The sequence below is a fragment of the Nomascus leucogenys genome, chromosome 11 (assembly GCF_006542625.1).
Source record: "Nomascus leucogenys isolate Asia chromosome 11, Asia_NLE_v1, whole genome shotgun sequence".
Taxonomy (NCBI): Eukaryota; Metazoa; Chordata; class Mammalia; order Primates; family Hylobatidae; genus Nomascus; species Nomascus leucogenys.
The window spans coordinates 70,978,396-70,994,193 of record NC_044391.1 but is presented as its reverse complement, the minus strand read 5'-3'; the positions used below and the strand labels follow the sequence as shown (position 1 = coordinate 70,994,193).

The 15,798-nt window shown below is 40.1% G+C and overlaps 1 protein-coding gene across 3 annotated transcripts in view; it reads left to right on the top strand.

Moving 5' to 3' along the window:
- Positions 1–15,798, top strand: part of WWTR1 (WW domain containing transcription regulator 1) — a 210,551-nt gene that overhangs the window by 149,694 nt on the left and 45,059 nt on the right. The gene's annotated exons all lie outside the window — the stretch shown is intronic.

Sequence of the window (15,798 nt, the reverse complement as noted above, 5' to 3'; positions counted from 1 at the left end):
TTTTTTGGTAATCATTCCCTTCCTTCTCCCTCAGGGCTAAAAATAAAAAAGGGCCAATTTTAAAGTTTTAGAAAAGATGGTGCCATTTTCAGATAACATTTCCATTTAAGATCAGATATCCAGATATGCTTTATACACAGAACAGTTAATTTTAGGGAGTGAAAAGAATCTCCTGTTGGATTTTCAGGAATGAACAAGATAAAAATGGAAGCGTTATTCCTGGACACCCTTCCCTCGTACTGTGGCTTAGCCAAAGTGAGTATGAACTCAAGTAGACCCTAGTCAGCTTCAAGTGTCAGTTCTTCCAGGAAGTCTGAACCTACTGCTTTAAAGCTTGCAGATGTACAGTTTCCAAAAAGCAAATGACCTGGAATAACCTCTGTTTAGTTCCTTATCTAAAGGGCAGATCAAAGAAAATGCAACCAGTTCTGGTACCAGCAGTGATAAACCAAAGCCTCCCGTGAGTCATTTTGTCCCAAATATACAGGAGCTCATGTAGAAATCAGATGCCACTGTAGCAAAGAGACCCCAAATTAGGTGGCATTAGACTGGTTTTTACAGTTTCTTTAACCATTTAATTTTCATCGAAAATTCTAAAAACTGATTATTAAAGTTTTAACTTTAACTTTGTAATCAATTATAATCGGAAAAAAATCTTTCATGAACCCAGTTTACAAAAAAAAAAAAAAAAAAATTCAAACACTTCTTCCAATCTCCCTTTCCTCAGTCCCCAAGTTTGTTTCCTGGAGCCAACCAGTGTTTCTAGTTGTGTGTGTGTGTGTGTGTGTGTGTTTCATCATACTAAGGTTAGCATATCATAACCACTGTTCTGTATCTTGCTTTTTTCACCTGCCTGTCCATACATATAGAGCTGCTTCATTCTTTTAAAAATTTGCCTATTAGTCCACTATATTAATATGCTATAATTAGTTTATTTAACTAACTCCCATCTGGTAGATATTTAGGTTGTTAGTAGTGTGTTGCCAGCATACAAATACTGGAGTGGATATCCTTTGTCATGTTCTTTTATGCATTCTCCTTAATTTTTAAAAATTGTGCAATATGTAGGAAGTGGACTAATTAAAAGAAGCTTGAATGCTTGGAACTAGATATTGAAGGCACATGTGAGTCTGCCTGTATGTGCATACATGCATGCACATGCACACACACACACAAAGTCCAATTGCACTAGTAAAGTATATCTAAAGAAGTTGTAATCTGAACATTCTGAAACAAATTTACCTGTAGCTCAGTAAAATACCTTAGTTTCCAGATTTCTATTTTTACTTAATTTTTGTTATTATTATTATTATTATTACTATTTTGAGAAAGAGGCTCACCCTGTCATCTAGGCTGGAGTGCAGTGGCACGATCTCAGCTCACTGCAACCTCTGCCCCCTGGTTCAAGCAATTCTCATGCCTCAGCTTCCCCACGAGCTGGGACTATGGGCGTGCACCACCACGCCCAGCTAATCTTTGTATTTTTAGTAGAGGCGGGATTTCACCATGTTGGCCAGGTTGGTCCCGAACTCCTGACCGCTGGTGATCCGCTTGCCTCAGCCTCCCAAAGTGCTGGGATTATAGGAGTGAGCCCCGGCACCCGGCAGTTTCCAGATTTCTAATAAGGCGGTGAATTTCTCAAGACACAGATTCTGGGGTTTTTCCAACAATATTTGTGTATTTGCCCATTGCAAAGTGTGTTTCTAGCTTATGGAGAATCACAGATGTGTCTGAAGGATGGGAAATACAACTGTGAATGCCAAGTAAGTTCCAAAGACCAGGACTTAATTTAGAGAGTCTCAATACAGTCGGAATAATAAATGATTTACTCAGACTATTTCATTTCAAGCCATAACTCTGCCTGTGGTTCATAGTCTTTATTACATATCTTTAAACATATAAAGATAAAAAGAGCAGAGCTGGGTGTAGAGGTGCATCCCTGTAGTCCCAGCTACTTGGGAGGCTCTGAGGTGGGAGGATCTCTTGGGCATAGGAGTTTGAGACCAGCCTGGGCAACATAGTGAGACCCCCATCTCTTAAAAACTAGAAAAAGAAAAGAGCAGATTCTTCTCCTCCCACTCTTCCTTCTTCTTAAATCTAGAACTTTGGTACTTTTCAGTGGAATGTAGCTGACAAATAAGTGAACTAAAGTGATAGGTCTTCTTTAATGTGAGGCGTTTATATACATGTGAAAAGGATGTCAAAATACAGTTAATAGCATTACTATCAGATGATAGAATAGTACCTTTTATAACTAATTTTATTTATTTCTAGAGCTGTGATATAATCAGTGGCATAGTTAAATACATTAAGAAAAAAATCTCCTTGTATTGGGTCCCTGTATGTTTCTGTAGGTTAGGTACATGGACTTGGGTGTCTGACTGCCAGAATTTGAATCCTGGCTCTGTAGTTACTAGTTTGGTGACCCTTAAGTTATTTATCTGTGCTTTGATTTCATCGTATGTACAATGGGGATTATTAATATATGAGGAACTTACGAGTTTACATATGCAAAGTGCTTAGAACTATGATTGCCACATAGTAAGCTAAAATATATGTTTTTTATTATTATTATCATTATTTTTATGGCAAAAATTATTTTATATTTTATTTAACTATAGCATGTTATATTTTAAGACAATTTAACTGTTCTTTATAAGTGCTTTCAAGAATAAAAATGATTTATTTTGGACTGCTTAGATTGCAAAGTGTTTTAAATTAGGAACAATGTATTCATTACCTTCAGTGAGGATAGTGCCCTCTGGTGGAAATGTTTAAGTTACCTCTCCCAGGAGAAACTTCTTATCACTAGACACCTTATTTTTTCTAAGAGCTTTAGATGCCGGGTGCGGTGGCTTACACCTGTAATCCCAGCACTTTGGGAGGCTGAGGTGGGAGGATCACGAGGTCAGGAGATCGAGACCATGCTGGCTAACACGGCGAAACCCCCTCTGTACTGAAAATGCAAAAAACTAGCCGGGTGTGGTGGCGGGTGCCTGTAGTCCCAGCTACTCGGGAGGCTGAGGCAGGAGAATGGCATGAACCCGGGAGGTGGAGCTTGCAGTGAGCCAAGATCTCTGCAAGATCTTAGTCCTTGGTTAGAGTGGTGGTGAAGTGGGCATGGAAGTGGAGGGTGGGGACTGTTTTGGAAGAACTTGAAGTCAGAACTGAGTTTCTCTTAATTTAGATGTTTATGTATTGGGTTATTTAACCTCTGAGTCTCATTTTCCTTATCTGTAAAATGGTGATAATGATAGTACCTATCTGATAACGTTGTTTTGAGTATTTAGGTAGTCCATGTCTTGGTACCTGATGTATAGTAAACTGCCAGCACTTGTATTGTTATAGGTATTATTGTTAGCCGGTTGCCTCGTTTTTCCTCCCCTTTCTGGCTCCTGTGTAATCAGAGGAAGAGCCTTTGATATGCTCTGTTAGAAAGCCATTCCATTCCTCCTTCAGGAAAACCCAACCATGGTTACTGCAACTTATATTTGTTTGGGCACTTTTGCTTACAAATTGTGAAACTAGCTGGTGTGGTACCAAAAAATAATATTTAACCTCGGACAGCAATTGTGAGAAGATGTAGAGGAGCAAGCTTGTGACTGTCAGGTCATTCACAGAGGGAGTTTGTGAAGAGCAGTCACACTTTTGAGTTCTAAGTGAAGAACATTTTCCCCTCTGCAAGTAGTGAAGTGTTAGATTTTACCATTTCTCAGCAAATACTGAAATCATGCAACAACTTAAAGTAGCTCCATATTTTAAAATGTTTTTACCAAGAGAAAGTGACATGCTTTTTTCTTTTTTTTTTTGCCTTTTTGGTGATAATCCTAGTGATCATAAAACATGGTGTGCTGAGCTGCTGCCACACACGAATGGGGCTCTTTGTTGGAATGAGACCCTGACCTGGGATGCCAGTATCCTTCCAGACAGTACAGGAAAAATAAAGACTATAACAACTTCACCAGACTGTGAACCCTAGCCAATTCAGAAACTTTTGGTAAAGTGCAACTAGAGTGTATTTTCAATACTATAGGAAATTTTTAAAGTTACATATATACACACACATGCACACACACACACTTACTTACTCCTTTGAAGATGTGCCATCCACCAGCCCAGAGTCTAAGTCCTCCAGGTCTGTGTCTTGAGCTGTACTTCAAATTATAAACACATGTGTGGGTTTTTTTTTTTTTTTTCTTTTCAGGGCATACTTTTCAAGACAAGATGGAAAATCTTGTCTGTGCTCAGTTTGCTAAGTTGGCTTGCTGTTCTCTCTAGGAAGTATACAAAGAAGCTTAACATTGTATCAAGAGCAAATAAAATAGCTAAGGGATATCGAAGCCCTGCATTGCTTAAAGCACTTAGAAAGGCATCTTGAAAGTTCACTGGAAGTCAGATTTCTACTTAGGCATCTTATGTTTTCCTTTTTTCCATTAGTTTTTGTCTTAATCAAATTTACATGGTGAGTTCACGGCAGACACATCTGGCTACTGTGATTTTTCCAGCTCTGATGTTCTCACTGCTTTTGGAACTTTGTGGTTTATGCAGCATAAATTAGCCTAAAGTGCACCGGCACATACGCGCACAAACCCAGAGACAAACAAACAAAAAAAATACCCAGACAATTTTGGGGGGATGGTGGAAGTGTTGGGTGTTGTAGGTGTTGTAGGATTGTTGTGGTGGAAAGTTTGTGTTTATGGAAGAAAAGGAACACTGGTGGGCACAGGAAAGGGGGAAAGGTTTCTGTTTAAAAAGGATTTTTTTGATTAAAAAAAAGAAGGAAAAGTTTTCTAAACACTGTAGAAAATCAATTTTCTTTTTATTTTGTAGAGATTGGGGCGTCTCACCATGTTGCTTAGGCTGGTCTCGAACTCTTAGTCTCAAGTGATCCTCCCACCTTGGCCTCCCAAAATGCTGGGATTACAGGTGTGAGCCACTGTGCCCTCAATTTTCTTAAATTTTGAGGAAGCTATCTATTGTCAAATACACTCTAGTTAATCAGCATTATCGAAGGCTACCTTCTTTGGGGTTTTGAAGAGGAGATTCTTTTTTTTTTTTTTTTTTTTTTTTTTGAGACAGAGTTTCGCTCTTGTTGCTCAGGCTGGAGTGCAGTGGCACGATCTCGGCTCACCGCAACCTCCACCTCCTGGGTTCAAGCGATTCTCCTGCCTCAGCCTCCCAAGTAGCTGGGATTACAGGCATGTGCCACCATGCCCGGCTAATTTTGTATTTTTAGTAGAGACGGGGTTTCTCCGTGTTGGTCAGGCTGGTCTCGAACTCCTGACCTCAGGTGATCCGCCCACCTCAGCCTCCCAAAGTGCTGGGATTACAGGCATGAGCCACCGCACCCGGCCTGAAAAGGACATTCTTTATAGTTCCTTTCTTTTATGCTTTTTAAGGAATATGTGAAATGAGACTGAAAAAAATTACCAAATCAACGGATTCAGTTCCTTTTGTGTAATAAAGCACGACATAATAGCATATAAAAAAATAAATCTTATGTTTTCATGGCTATGTTCCATTTATCTTAATGTGGATGAGTCTTTATTAAGATTAGGTGATGGAGACTTATAGGTTTTATTATATGAAATTTAGAAATGTAGGTAGAAAATTTCTTCTTTGATAAGAAATAATAAAAGCCATGAAAAATGTCTGATGCCACAATTTTCCTTAAAAAAAAAAAAAAGTAGTATGCTAAGTGAATATTTTGGGAACCATACACAAAGATGTGTTAGCTATAATAGCCAATAAATAAACAAATGCCTGAAATATGAAAATAAATTATTTATTTATTTATTTATTTTCTGAGATGCAATCTTGGTCCGTCGCCCTGGCGGGAGTGCAGTGGTGTGATCTCGGCTCACTGCAACCTCTGCCTCCCAGATTCAAGCCATCCTCCCAGCTCAGCCCCCGAGTATCTGGGATTACAGGTGCCCACCACCACACCCAGCTAATTTTTGTACTTTTTAGCAGAGATAGGTTTTCACCACGTTGGCCAGGCTAGTCTCAAACACCTAACCTCAAGTGACCCGCCTGCCTCAGCTTCTCAAAGTAAGTGCTGGGATTACAGGCTTGAGCCACTGCGCCTAGCCACAAATATATTTATAAGCAGTGAAATAATGGATATAGACCATGTAGACACATGGAAAACTTTGTTATAACGTTCTAATTTTATACATCATGACAAATTGTTTATGCTATAATTATACTTCTTTTTTTTGAAAAACACATTGCTTAGATTCTTTCCATTTTTTTCACAAGACTAAGCTTCTTGAAGACAGGGACTTGATCTCCATTTGTGTATTTCTAGCCCCAAGCAAAGCTCAGTAGGCATCATAGGTGTACTCTTCTGTAGAATAAATGTGTTGAGTAAGTCAATTATGTATTTTTAAATGTTAATAGTGATTATAGTTAGGCCTTTGAGTTAAGGGTGATTCCCTCTATTTTCTCTGTAATGTGGTTCTATTACTTTTGTATAGCCAAAAGGAGAGAAAAAAAAAAGGAGTGAGAACAACAGGGGAGAACCTTGAGCTTTTTATGGTGGAAGAGGAGAATGGTGTGTTGCAAAAAAGGCTCCAGGCCCCATGTGTATTAAAGACAAAACCAAGAATACTCAGGCCTCTGCAGTTGAGCAAGTCTGCCTGTGGCAAATAGATTATTCACTAGTCTCTAAGATCAGTGTTTATCCAGGTGTGGTCCAGATCTACCACTAGCTGGATCACTTGGGGCATTTGTTAAATATACATTTTTAGAATACAGTGGTTTGTTTGTTCCCAAAAGAACTATCCTGGGCTGCTGCTAGGAGGAATATGCCCTGGAAATCTCTGTGTCAGTAAATGTAGGGTGGAATCTGGAAAGGTATGCTGTTTTCAAGTGTTCAGATGACTCTGATCATCAACCAGGTGTGGGAGCCACAACAGAATTGTGTATGTTAAGGCCAAGTACAGTGTCTCACACCTGTAATCCCAGCACTTTGGGAGGCCAAGGCGGGTGGATCACCTGAGATCAGGAGTTTGAGACCAGCCTAGCCAACATGGTGAATCCCCGTCTCCACCAAAAATACAAAAAAATTAGCCAGTTATAGTGGCACACACCTGTAGTCCCAGTTACTTGGGAGGCTCAGGAAGGAGAGTCGCTTGAACCCGGGAGGTGGAGGTTGCAGTGAGCCAAGATGGAGCTTCTGCACTTCAGCCTGGGTGACAGAGCCAGATTCCGCCTCAAAGCAAAGCACAAAACAAAACAAAAAAAGAATTGTGTATGTTAGCACAGTGATGGGAAAATGCCAGTATAGTAAAAATACAAGAACCTACTCAAACGTTCAGTCTTTAATTTATCTGAAAAGGACTTGGAGTGTCCCCACCAACTTTTTAACTGATTCTTTGTCCGAAATAGACATTTACTATGGCGTTGGCTTTTGTCATTTTGGTGCTTGGTGTTAGTGCACACATGAGCATTGGGTAAGTGAATGCTGAAGCGGCTTCCCAGAGCATCTTGACCCCAAATATTCCAAGTAAACTTCAAAAATGAGGAGGAAAGTTATAGCTTGGGATCCAGATTCTTGAAATGTGTTGTTTAATTCACTGGGTAAATGTACAAGCCTGCTTCAGTTTTGCTTGCAGAGAGTGGGCCTGAGAATCAATCAGGCCTTCGTAGGCCTAAACCATGACGAATTCCAGAGAAGCACCCCACACCTGGGGAAGAGGGAGGCCTTTTAGGAAGGTGAAGGCTAGGTCAAACTTGTTTTCTTTTTTAGTCCTTTCTTTGTTTGCACCACATTAATTAGTTAATTAATTAATTTTTAATGGAGTCTAATCTCTTCACCAAGCTGTAGACCTCTGTTGAGAGTTTTAAAAATAATTTTGACAATTTTCATCCTGTTCGCTGGCTGACTTCCAAAAGTTTGTCCTCAGGAGCTTCCTTGCTGTGGAGAATTTCATCCAGTTAAGGGTGAAAGGCAGGCAGTGGGATTCGAGGTGGTTTGTCATTTAGCCACTTGTTCCAAATTGATAAGTGCTGAGTGATATTTTGACACTTCTCTTTGATCTCCTCTTTGGCGTCCCTGGTGATATTGCTCCCGCCTGTGTGTGATCATCACCTCTCCCACCCAGGTACCAACTGATTGATTTCTTCTTCCTTTCTGGAAGTCTAAATTTATTCCCTGGGTGTTCTGCAGTTGCTGGTGGTCAAGAACAGCTGTTCTTCCATGCTTTACTCTGAATAGTTCTCCAGGATGAAGTCAGCAAAATAATATCATTTAAGTGAAGCCTCAGGAAAACAAAAGCTTTGATTGTCTTTCTCCTTAAGTGCTAAAAAGAAGATCACCTCTCCCCGTCTCTGTGTGTGTGCGTCTGTATTTTAAGGCAGGAGGAAAAAAAAAGGTCCTAAACATTTTTGAAGCAGCAAGATTCAATAATGTTATTTTTTTCCATATTATATAATTGCTATTTGGTCACTGTAGAAAATGCTGATTGGCAAAAAATGAGAAAATAAAAAGCCACGGTACCATTCAAAATGACACTAGCGTGTTTTCATATATTTTCTTGACTTTCTTCAATGCAAACATAAAAATAGTTGGAAACTCCTCTATATTCTTTTGTAGCTTGTTTTTAATATACCGTGAGCATCTTCCCATTTCAGTAATTTTTTTTTTTTTTTTTTTTTTTGAGACAGAGTCTCGCTCTGTCGCCCAGGCTGGAGTGCAGTGGCAAAACCTCGGCTCACTGCAACCTCTGCCTCCCAGGTTCAAGCCATTCTCCTGCCTCAGCCTCCCGAGTAGCTGGGACTACAGGCACATGCCACCATGCCCGGCTAATTTTTGTATTTTTAGTAGAGACAGGGTTTCACCATGTTGGCGAGGCTGGTCTTGAACTCCTGACCTCAGGTGATCCGCCCGCCTCAGCCCCCAAAGTTCTGGGATTATAGGTGTGAGCAACTGCGCCTGGCCAGTAAATATTTTTCTATAATATTTTTTGATGAGTTGTTTTAATTAAAAAAGTAACACATGCATATAGCAAAAAATCCAAATAGTTCCAAAAGGTATTTATGAAAAATTAGGTCTCCTTCCCACCATGACCCCCAGCCCTTTTCTCCTCTCCAGGGAAACACTACTACCAGCTTCCTGAGCATTCTTCTAGACATGCTCTGCATGCACATGCATGCTTGGGCATATACAGTATGTCTTTTTAAAACTTAACATATCTTAGAGAGCCTTCCAAATTAGTACTTACAGATTTGTTCATTCTTTGTCAGCAATATGTAATGTTCCACTCCATTGAGGTACCATACTTTGTTTAACCGGTCCTGTGTGCTGGATATTTAGTTTATTTTCTCGTTGGTCACTATTATTAAACAATGCCACAGTGTGCGTCCTTAGACATAAATCCTTGTGCCATATGCTGTTTATGTATAGGATAATTTTGCAGAAGTGGAATTCCTGGCTCAAAGAGTATGTACATTTAAAGTTTTTAAAACTGTTGTTCCATTTCTTTCCAAAAAGGTATACCAATTGACACCCCTACCAATAAAGTGTGTTTTCTTCCCCATACCCTGGCCAATAATATCTATGATCAAACTTATAGCCTTTACTATTCCGATAGCTACAAACTAGATTCTCGGTATCTTCTTTTCTTTTTTAACTTATGAATAGACTTGGACGTATTTCTTTTGTTCGTAAACCGTCACATCATGTTAATAGCTGCACAGTAGTCCTTCTGTGAATTTATTTAACTAATAATGCCATAATTTATTTAACCAATTCTTCTATTGAGAGACATATAGGTTGATTCTATTTTTTATCATTATAAATGATGTTTCAATACATTTTCTTGCACATACATTTTTGTGCCCACCTTTAATTTCCTCACTTTTCCAGTTTCTTTGGAATGTTTCTGAATAAAGTATAAACATTTCTTAAAAAATACAATTTTGATATGGTTTGCTTTTATCAAACTAAGGAATTGTCTAAAGATCCTGGACAAGGGGATTTTGGGGGGGTGTTACTTTCTTTTAAACAATAATGTAACATTACCCCAAAAAGTGTATTTTTAACCAGCCACCTAGCTTTCCCACTAACTCTGTTTTTCAGCTTGTGTATCCATATGTTTTTGACTAAGCCATAAATGGAAGTTTCGTTGGAAGTTATTTTGCTTCCCAGTACATGTCATGCATTTCATTCCATATTATTTTCGTCCTTTTCCTTTTCAGTATTATATTTCTCAGACACCAGTGAAGAGTGAGTTGTGAGTTTTGAATTTTGCCAAGACTTAAATATTTGCAGAGCTGGAAAGAAAGTTAAAAAAAAATTAATGTGGCTGATTTAGTCTTGGTTCACAAGGCTTTCATTTAGCTGCTTCAAAGCTCACACTTCAAATGTCAAGAAAAATATTCTCTTAATTTCTCCCGTATCAACTGCTGTAATGCCTGAATTAATTAGAATGGAACTATAATTTCTCTCCAAATGGAACTGGATCATCCCATCCTAACAAAACAAATGCTCAGGGCAGCTCCAAGCTGGAGTTTTCTGGACACCTTTCCTGTATCATTTCTGCCTGGGTTGCTGCAGCCTAGGGCTGCCCCTCAGGAGACTTCTCTTCTGGGATCCTCAGCATGTCTTTGCTTGTGCTTCCTCCTCTCCTCTGTGTCTCCTCTAGTTTTAAGTACATATTACATTTTTCCTGCAATTTGAGGGAATCTCAGGGTCGAAACTACGATATATTAAAATCAGATGGCTTTGGCCTGAGGCATTCCTTATTTCATATGTGTGCATTCACTGGTGCCTTCTCCATCCTCCACTCTAAGCTTGCTCATTTTTCCTCCTATCAAGAAGACCTAAATGGAGCAATGTCTCAGCTCTGACCCTGGGATGTGAGGACCTTTCACAACAGATCTCAAGCTTAACAGTCAACTCTCTTGGTGTCCCAGGTCCTTCCCAAGAAAACCTGCAATTTCCTATTCTGGGTGTCTGGTCCTCAGGGGCAGCTGTCCAGTGGTGTTTCTTCTGAAAGACCTCCCCAACCGGTCTGTTGGGGTAGCTCTTTGTCCTGTCTTCCTAGGCTATGTTTTAAAATTAGAATTATTTAAATAATAGTTGGGGTTGGGGATAGAGGTGGGAGGCTGGAAGGAACTATGAGGTATCAGAATTATGTAGCACAGATTGCAGCTGGGATTCTGTTCCATCCAAATTCCAATCAGTTATCAAAAGCATTGTTTAATAGGAGTTTCCTCAAAGATCAGCAGTGCCACAGAACAATGGCCCATACATAACACAGTTTCTCTGGTCCCTGCTGGACTGAGAATTCTGTCTCCAGGAGGTTTGAGGTATGTGTAGAGAGGTTTTATTTTTTTAAATGTCACTATTTATTTTGAAAGAATTATAAACTTACAGAAGAGTTTCAAGTTTAGTCTAAGGAATTCCCATATACCTTTTCCCCAGATTGTTTGCTTATAAACATAGCCACAGTTGCATCCATCCATCCATCTATCTATCTATCTATCTATCTATCTATCTATCTATCTATCTATCTATCTCTCTATCTATCTATCTCTCTATCTATCTACATATTTTTTTTTCTGAACCATTTGAGACAAAGTTGGAGACATCATTCTCCTTTACCCAGAAATACTTATATTTTCTGAAAGGGCATATTCTTTTTTTCTTTTTTCTTTTCTTTTCTTTCTTTCTTTTTTTTTTTTTTTTTGAGATGGAATCTTGCTCCATTGCCCAGGCTGGAGTGCAGTGGCATGATCTCATCTCATTGCAACCTCCGTCTCCTGGGTTCAAGCGATTCCCCTGCCTCAGCCTCCCAAGTAGTTGGGACTGCAGGTGTGTGCCACTACACCTGGCTAATTTTTGTATTTTTAGTAGTGATGGGGTTTCCCCGCGTTGGCCAGGCTGGTCTGGAACTCCTAACCTCAGGTGATCTGTCTGCCTTGGCTTCCCAAAGTGCTGGGATTACAGGCGTGAGCCACCGTGCCCAGCTGGACATTTTCTTATATAAGCACAGTATAGGTATCAAAATCAGGAAATTTAACATTGATACAATGCTCTTATCTAATAGCCCAGATTCGAAATGTCTTCAGTTGTCCCGGTGATGTCCTTTGTGGCTATTTTTGTTTCTGGCCCAGGATGTGATTGAGGATCTCACATTGCATTTAGTTGTCCTGTCTCCATAATCTCTTTTAATTTGGAACAAGTCTTCGGTCCTTGTGTTCTGGACCTTGACATTTTTGAGGAATATATAGGCCAGTTATTTTGTGAATCATTTTTAAATTTGGATTTGTCTGGCATTTCTTTGTGATTTTGGTTTCAGTTATACATTTTTGGCAGGAATGCCATGGAAGTGATGTTGTGTTCTTCTCATTGAATCATATCAGGAGGTACATGATTTGTCCCACTATAGGTGACATTAGCTTTGATCACTTGGTGAAGGTAGTGTCTATGGAAGGTGGGGTGGGGGCAGCACAGCATGCTTGTGCCAAATGGCTCCTCTAATGAATGTGTTCTATAAAGCTAATGAAATATGTGGAAAGGCTTTTTGGTCTACCTGGTCTTTGTAAGGTATGGCCTAAAATCATGTAAACTCTTCCCCTCGGGATGACTAACAAGTAAAATTTCCAACCTGCTCAGTTAAGCTTCACAGAACATTATTTATTTGACACATAATATATCTGTGCAGCTATAGACACACAGGTAGGTTTTTTTTTAAATTTATTTACAAAAGGTAAGCTATGTTTATTAGAGTCACAAGCAGTTGACTGTCTCAGTGTGACTCAAGACCACAAAAAACCCATTTCTCCTTCACTTCATTCTGAGTCCTGGGGTAGAGACCTAGACTGGCAGGTGTACTGCTTGGGGCCCATTCACAGGTTTACAAGTTTCTCATTGAGGGCAATCTGTGACTGACACACAGGTAGTTTGAAAATGAAATTATGATGCTTCCATTCATTTGTTCCCTACTCTTGCATCTTATAAAACATATAATTCTTTTTTTTTTTTTTGAGATGGAGCCTTGTTCTTTCGCCCAGGTTGGAGTGCAATGGCGTGATCTCAGCTCACTGCAACATCCACCTCCCTGGTTCAAGTGATTCTTGTGCCTCAGCCTCCCCAGTAGCTGAGACTACAGGCACACACCACCACGCTTGGCTAATTTTTGTATTTTTAGTAGAGACGGGGTTTCACCATGTTGGCCAGGCTGGTCTTGAACTCCTGACCTCAGGTGATCCTCCCACCTCAGCCTCCCAAAGTGTTGGGATTACAGGGTTGAGCCACTGTGCCCAGCCAAAACATGTAATTCAAAAGGATAAAAATAAATAATTGAATTAAGTTGGGGTAAAGAAGGACTGTGGCTGAGAAAAAAATAAAGCCAGGGAAAAAATGCATACCATGGGGCCTTGTGTGGTTGCTAGAGGTACCTACAGATTTGGCTTTGAGATTCCTGGGGGCTCTTGTAAAGAAGATAATATGCTCTGTTATAGGAGTCAGATCACTCAAGAGATAAAGGCTTTCATGGTGTTGAAGAGAAATGTAGTTTTTCCAGACATAGTAAGAGGGAGTTCTCCTGTACTTCCCCATAAGTCATCTAGATTCTGTGAGCTAGAGGACAATGTCCTTAAAAAAGAAATTCCAATAGTGGCCGGGCACAGTGGCTCACGCCTGTAATCCCAACACTTTGGGAGGCCGAGGCAGGTGGATCAGCTGAGGTCAGGCGTTCGAGATCAGCCTGGCCAACATGGTGAAATCCCATCTCTATTTAAAAAATACAAAAATTAGCTGGGCGTGGTGGTGGGCGCCTGTAATCTCAACTACTCGGGAGGCTGAGGCAAGAGTATCGCTTGAATCGGGGAGGCGGAGGTTGCAGTGAGCTGAGACCGTGCCATTGCACTCCAGCCTGGGTGACAGAGTGAAACTCTGTCTCAAAAAAAAAGATTCCAGTAGTGAACACTAGAAGTTTTATGGGGAGGTTTTCTATAGTCTTTTTAAATACTGGGTAGTGGCATGATCTCAGAGCACCAGCCAGTGTTCACAGAAGACCAAAATGAGTGTATACTACATATGCATTTTGATGCAAGGATAACATTTAGAAAATCCAGAGCTGTAATTTTTTTGTTGTGTGTTTTGTTTTCATTTTTAAGAAGGAAGCTCCTTTTGACACACCTTCTCAAATCAAATTTAGAGCTACAGGCTTTTATTTTGTTTTGCTTGGGATCAGAATCTCCTCTTCGTAAGTGTTTAAAAGCAGAGCTGCTTTGGTTTCTGTCTGTTCCCCCATCCCTGCCCCAAACCTTATTCCTTTCCTTCCCAAAGATCCTGAACCACTTTACAGGGCTGAGAGACAACAAACCGAGAGGCATTGATCCCAAGGAGTGGCCTCTTTGCTTCATGGTTTGTTGTTTGTTTGTTTGTTTGTTTGTTTGTTTTTAAGACGGAGTCTCACTCTGTCTCCCAGGCTGGAGTGCAGTGGCGTGATCTCGGCTCACTGCAACCTCCACCTCCCGGGTTCAAGCAATTCTCCCGCCTCAGCCTCCTGAGTAGCTGGGATTACAGGTGCGTGCCACCACACCCGGCTAATTTTTGTAATTTTAGTAGAGATGGGGTTTCACTATGTTGGCAAGGCTGGTCTGGAACTCCTGACCTTGTGATCTGCCCACCCCAGCCTCCCAAAGTGCTGGGATTACAGGCGTGAGCCCCTGCACCTGGCCTCCTTCACACTTTTTAACTCACTTCACTGTGTGTCCCCAGAGCTTTCTCGTCTCTGGATTTCTAAAGAATTTTAAATTTTACCATAGAGTGTGAAATAATCTGGCAGTTTCCCATGCAGTCCAAGCAGTCAGCTGGAAGGAGATTTCTATCAGTCTGGAATAGAGGCCAACCACAGTGCTCACCACAGGCAAGAGGCCTCAAGGGACCTGGTCCCGGCCGCTCACCCTCTGCTCCTCAGCCACATGGGCTGCTCTGATTTTGCGCAAGTACTCCAAGCTCACAGTTTCCACCTTAGGATCTTTGTACTTGTTGTCCCCTACCCTGATTTCCATACTTCATTCAGATCTAGAGCACACATCACTGCTTCACAGAGGCCTTTCTTAACTTCTCTGCATAAAATAGCTCCACATTTGTTTGTTCAAATCCCTTATCACTAAAATTATTCTATACATTTGTTATAGCCTGTCTTTTCTTAGACGATAATCTCCTACAGGGCAGGGACCTTGCTATCTTGTTCATCATTGTATCTCTACTTCCTAGAAACAGGGGAAATGAATAGCTAGGTGAACCGTAGATCATTGGAAAGAAAAAAATCATCTATAGTTCTATAAGCGAAACACCACCACTATTAATATTCTAATACTTTTTCATTTCAAAGGTAATTAACTTTTTTGGGGCCACTAGAAATCCTATAAGATATGTGGGTACAGTCCTCAATGAAATGCATATATATACAAGTTTCCAGAATTTGGCATATACTTCTACCAGATTTCCTAATCCTGTTACCCCTGGTTAAATTCTTCTTTCTTTTTTTTTTTTCCTGAGTGGTCCTGGCCCAATACAAAGCATCTAAACCACACTATTGTTTTTGCTTATTTGATTGCTGAAAAAGGCTGTTTCTTTAATTTGCATTAGTGTGATTCCTTATGAAGCTGATAATTTGCCATATTTTATTACTAATTGCATGTTCTCTTTTATGAATTGTTCAAGTCTTTTGACTACCTCTTGGAATCTTAGTATCTGTTACATGATCTCCATAATAAAGATGTTTACTAAAAGGGCATGCTATTAAAAAACACATGCACACATTAAAAACTAGC